The sequence below is a fragment of the Etheostoma spectabile genome, chromosome 9, assembly GCF_008692095.1.
Source record: "Etheostoma spectabile isolate EspeVRDwgs_2016 chromosome 9, UIUC_Espe_1.0, whole genome shotgun sequence".
Taxonomy (NCBI): Eukaryota; Metazoa; Chordata; class Actinopteri; order Perciformes; family Percidae; genus Etheostoma; species Etheostoma spectabile.
Genome location: NC_045741.1, coordinates 11488809 through 11494850, shown reverse-complemented (window position 1 = coordinate 11494850; position 6042 = coordinate 11488809).

Sequence of the window (6042 nt, the reverse complement as noted above, 5' to 3'; positions counted from 1 at the left end):
ATGGGACTTTTAAATGACTACCACGTGCTACCTGTCCTGCACAGCCTGCTGCTACACAACATAGTATCAGAAGATTATCCCCTGGCGTACAGTAAATCCTTATCTTTACGTTGCAGTTGGGATTACTTTTTTTGGTGTTGTGGAGGCGCCAAGAGGAGGAGAGAGGACTCGGAGATGTAATAAAAGCACAACTTATCAAAGGAAAAAATAGACTGGACACGGACTGGAACTCTATATACACCAAATTATTCTCCGACACACGCAAGTCAGCTGCAGTAACATATGGCAGATTTATTTCTTTTGTAGAGCATGACTCAGAAAGAGATGCGGCCTGTTCATTTCCAAAGCAGTACCACTTACATGCCAGCCAAACGCACACTGAATTAGCTTGAACTAAAAAGACTGATAGAACTGTCAGTCCAATATGCATGACATGCGCAGGAGAATTAGTGTATTTTTTCAACCTCTTTGTGCACATGTGCATTTTTGTGTGTGAATGTGTGTTGCACAGACGGATGCTTGACTCCCAATAGATGTCATTATTTTCCACTTGCAAGCTCTCATCACAGCATGAGTGCAGAGACATTTTCATTATTCTGTCTGTGTTATTTTGTGTGTGTCTGTGCATGCACATGCACGCATGTTGTGTGGATGTGTGTGGTAGAGGGAGGCAGGGAGTGTGTACGTTCGTGTGCGCTTCACAAAATTTGTGTCTCCTAAAAAAGTTCCAGACACTTTCTGGTGCTTTCTGGTTAGGTAAAAATGTGGAAAAATCTCATTCCCTACTAATATTCCTGCAACAAAGAAGCTACAGCGCATCAAGTGTCACAGCGTCAAGGGAATCGGTTCAAGTCACTGGCACAAATACAATCTTTCATCTTGTTCAGGAGCAAGCTTTTGAATTAACTCTGTATGTGGCGTGACTGTCTATCAGGCTGGCAGGCACAGGGCTCATGTGTTCAAGATGGGGATGGGGTTCACCCTGAAAGGAAAGAGATGACACGATCAATTACATCAGCAAAAAAGCTTGCAGAAGGTGAGTTTGTGAGTGCTGCACTTGGATAAAGGCAGTCAAGCATCGCAGTGTTGCTGTCAACACCACGGGCCGCAGTGCCTGATCAGCACCATGGACAGTACCCTGCTCACTGCACCGTGATTTCAGGCCTGATCACTGACATTCATCTCATTTTGGACCGACTGGTCCAAGTAGTTTTAGTAAAGAGAAGTTTCATGATTGACAAGTGGAGGCATCTCAGTCGGTTGTCAGTTCTCGTGCTAAAGTAGCCTGAGTTGAAGGCCTGTAACAATAGCCCAGGGAGTCAATCTGACCGGGACCGAGTCCAGCTGGGATGTGTTGACACTGACTTTTGAAACGGAATGGAGTTATGAAAATTGAAATGTCTTACACGGAGTTGATAGCAGACAGAGGTACTGCAAATTTACATTGAACATGTATTTCTTGCTATTTTGTTCAGGTTTTTGTTCTCTATTCATAGCCTAAATTTAATTGTTATTTAACATGTGACACTCTTTTCTGTCTTGTAATTCAGTTTTAATTCATATTTCTTTACTTTAAAGATCCCCTATGTGATTCTACAAAAAAGAAAAAGATACTTGCGTAAACAATGTTCAGAATGGACACTTGATTCCTTCGATTACAGATCAACAATCATGAATGAAACTCACAACACATACGCATTACAGTACATTGAGAACACTTTGCATCATCCAATTTCATCCGGGATATTGACACAATGCATGACTTGTCGAGATAGCAATTTTTTTCTTTTTTGGTTACCAAATTGTTAATGTCCTAGTTGATAAGGGTTGAATTAACTCTTAAGTTTACCAAGTTTTAAGACAATTTTAACTATACCGACAAAAATGACTGTGGACCATATAACCCAGCATTATATATTATCGTATGCCATTTTTTCCAGTATTGCTTAGCTAGCTAGTTCATATAAATAAGCTAACTAACATAACATAACCCAGATAATCAGTAGAAAATGCATTGATCCATTAACCAAGAAACCTTACTGCTGACTGAAACTCCACATAAAAAGTATTTCTGCATGGATAGTAAAAGCTGTTGTTTTTTAACAATCTTTTATGTAAAGTCTTTTGACAGCCTGCAATCAGATACACATTTTATATATACAACAGGCAAGAGAAAATATTTCAGACTTTTAAAAATTGTATTAACACATTTTTTGATGCCTTTAACTGAGGAATTCAATGTTTTTCTCCTCTGTAGAAAGATTACCATTACCAGTCCCTGTCCTAGTTATCAAATTTTACTTATTGGCAACAGCAAATAAGATCTGGTGCAAATCTAACCAGTTACTAGCAGACCAAATGTACTGCACTGTCTTTTCTGTCCACTTTTATTTGAGTTAGCTATTGCTTCTCAGCCCTAATAACTTCATAGTTTGTGCTACGAATCATCCCCACTCCCTGCCACACAAATTAAATTAAACTCTCTACTTTCATTTCATTTAAAGTCAAATTAAATTAATTAGGTTCCCTGCTATTCACAGCCTTCTCAATGTTTATGAGACGCCTGGTGCTGAGTATGTTCTAGTAAAACACATCCATGAGTTGATGAGTTGTTAAGGTTTTTATATAGTCCATCACATCACATTTTACAGAATTTCGCTTGGGTGCAATATGTTTTGGTGACTTTCACAACCCTTTTCTCAATTATGCCAATGTTATTATTCTACTTCACTCTTTAAAAATCTTAAATAAATCTTAGTCATCAGGAAAAAAAAGATAGGTAATGCCTTCTCACCATCTCCTTACTCTCCACTCTGTTTCCTTCCTCTCCTCTTTCATTGTGAGAACTGTGACTAATTTGATGCTGAATAACTCCCTGCAGCATTCAGCGAAATAGAAAGAGACAGACAGAAAGAGACAAAGAGAGACTGGGAGGGCAGAGAGATGAAGAGAGCAGTCAATGGAGAGAAAGGTAGAAAGTGAGAAAAAAAAAGAGAAGCGGACAGAGAGAGACAGATAATGAGGAAAGACAGAGCAGAATATTTCACCACTGGAACATTTCACATTTCACATAATACTTCATTCTTCCCATCAGATTCCAGGGTTTGAGATTCTACCCAGGGCGGACAGATTGACAGACTATTTTTCATCAGCCATGCTTTTCCTCCCCAACTCATGCAACTGTATACCTCGCCCTAAATGACTGCCATAAATCCTCCACAAATCCACATATATTTCTGCCATATTTCTGGTGACAGATGATTATTTCTGCAGAGGTTAATGTGGGTGTTCACAACTACCAGTGTATTAATCTAAGTAACATAATCAAATCGATGGAACCATCATTGTGACTGTGGGTGTGTGTTGATTCAATCTGATACAGAGAGAGTCATTTAGAAATCTCAAATAAAGTTCCCGACCTAAAAAAAGCATAATCTTAATGGCGACGAGCCATGTAAATTATTTTGTGGTACATTTACCATTCCTAGCAGTGACTGTTACGAATGTCAAGCTTACTATGCTACACTACTACATGTACGCCGTTTACAGTGATCAACAGTGGCAGATTTACCAGCTATATTCATAATCATTCAAAAAAAATAATGGGTCTTCTATTCAGATGGACAAAGTAGCCTCGGCATCAATTTGCCTTCTGAAATGAGAACTGCTGCTAGCAAACTTTAGCAACCGCAGCTAGCTAATTAAGCTAAATAAGCTAATGTTAGCTCTATGATTGGGTTGAAAAAAGCTGTCTCTGGCTGACTTTTCCATGTTTCCAGTAGACCTGTTTTCAAAACAATCCTGTAAAAGTTGTCTTAAAAAGACACTTCATTTCATTTATAAGGACTAAGGGTTAAGCTACATTTTAAGCAAAATGTCAACGTCCTAAACAACCAATAATCAATAAAGGAACGCTAAGTAGAGAAACAGCATTGTTTCTGTATATATTGCAGTATGGCTAGAAGCAGCTAGTTATTTTTGGTATTGGGAGCATGAAAAGGAAAAATATAAGATACTTTCTTTCAAAAAATGCTGCTTGGTATTTCTTTCACATGTTTGTGTTTTCAAACAATTCACGTCTCGGGAGAAAAGGCTTTTAGGGCGAGGTCTACCCGATGGGTGCGCAAAGGAAGGTGACGTTGCTGGACAGATAAAATCCAAGAGCAGGACATAGGACATTAGCTTAAAGTGTGATAGCATCGGGCATTAGCTTTAAAGTAATGAACTAATAACAATAACAACACACCACCTTCCAAATTTTTCAAATGTAAAATAGATTAGGTTTCCCTAAATACTTTAATGGGATAGTCAAAGAGAAAGAAACATAGGCTATGTCTGAGCCCGAAAATCACCAAGTGAGATGAATATCATGATGAGCTGTGTCTTGTATGACCTTTGACCCTCATCCTACCCTTGAGGCCACAATATCCCTGGAGTCTTCATTATACTGCTAGAAGAGAAGAATTAAGAATAAATGTCTATATTATATGTGATCCAGTTTTCTAAGTGAAGTGTTGCATTCTTTATCCCTCACTATTGCTGAGGAGAGGTGAGCAGACTTTCATCACAGTATCATGACATTGTTAAATGGTCCAATATGTAATATATTTACTGTAATAAATTCAAAATATAACCCCAATGCATCATCAGATATCTAGGAAACATGCTAAGTTGAAAAGCTATCTTTTTTGACAACAATGCTAATGCCAGTATTTTTTCCTTTTGAAATTTCCGTGACAGAAGTTCTGCTTGTGTCGTTATCAACTGCCCAGTTTGACAGCCAGGCCGACTCGCCAGATAAATATACTGTACCTTTAAAAACTTAAAGCTGGCGCGCTACAGCTGTAACGTTAGTGCAGCCATGATAGCAGCAAACAAACGGGACCAACGGAAATAAATTCTACAGAAAAAAGGCATATTTCTAACAGTTGAGTGACCAGAGACATAACAAACCCAGGGTAAATATTGGAGATGTATTTGAAAGATGGAGATAGCTTAGAGCCCAAAAGGACGCCGAGTTGGCTAATTTCAGATAACGCAAGGATTATGTTCAGGCTAATTCGGCTACAAGGGACAGGTATTTTATGTCATATCAACATTTGTGTACTCCCACTGAATTATTTAGCTAGAGTATTTAAGTTGTTTACTCACAAAGACAGTTGAGACACAGCCAGTAAAGTGATCCCGACTGGTCCTGGCTAACATACCATGGCATGAAATTTCACTTGAGGTTTTTTAACATTAGTATGCATTCCCTCAGCCTGCCCATGGTCCCCCAGAGGCTAGAAATGGCGATAGGTGTAAACCGAGCCCAGGGTATCCTGCTCTGCCTTGGAGAAAATGAAAGCTCAGATGGGCTGATCTGGAATCTTGACCCTTATGAGGTCATGAGGGGCAAGATTACCCCCCTTTCCTCTGCATTGCCCTCCCAGAAAATTTGGCCTGCCTATGACAAAGAGAGAGACATCATGGCTTTCAAATGAGCGACAGTTGGTCCCCCCCCCCTCTCTCCTCCTCAATAGCTACAGACACAGAAATTGCACACATACTAAGGAAAGCTCTTTCTGGGACTGGCTCTAGTGGCTGTAATTCTGCACCAAGGCTGAATTTTGGGAAAGAGACTTCAGATACAGTATTAGAGGACCACTAAGGGTTATATAAAAGCATCCAAAAAGCACCATGTCATGGGACCTTTAAGCCAAGAGAGGAAGGCTGTAATTGTGAAGAGAGGACAGTGAGTTTGCAGTGCGTTTAGTGATTGTTGCCTTAATTCTTACCAAATAGTGTGTTCAGTCGGGTGGAAAAGGACTAATGTTATTTTTTAGTGGTTCCTTCCATAGCTTATTCTAAGCCGACGAAGTGTCTGTCTGGAGGAGAAAATGGCAAGATTGTTGTGTTTTTAGCAGTTCCTACCGTAATTCTAAGCAGAAGAAGTATGCCCTTCAGTTGGGTACAGAGCTCTGCGTGAGCATGTGCTTTCTACTCCACTGTGCTGTGAGGTAATATCTGGCTATGTGAGACAAGCGTCTAGCAACATTGTTG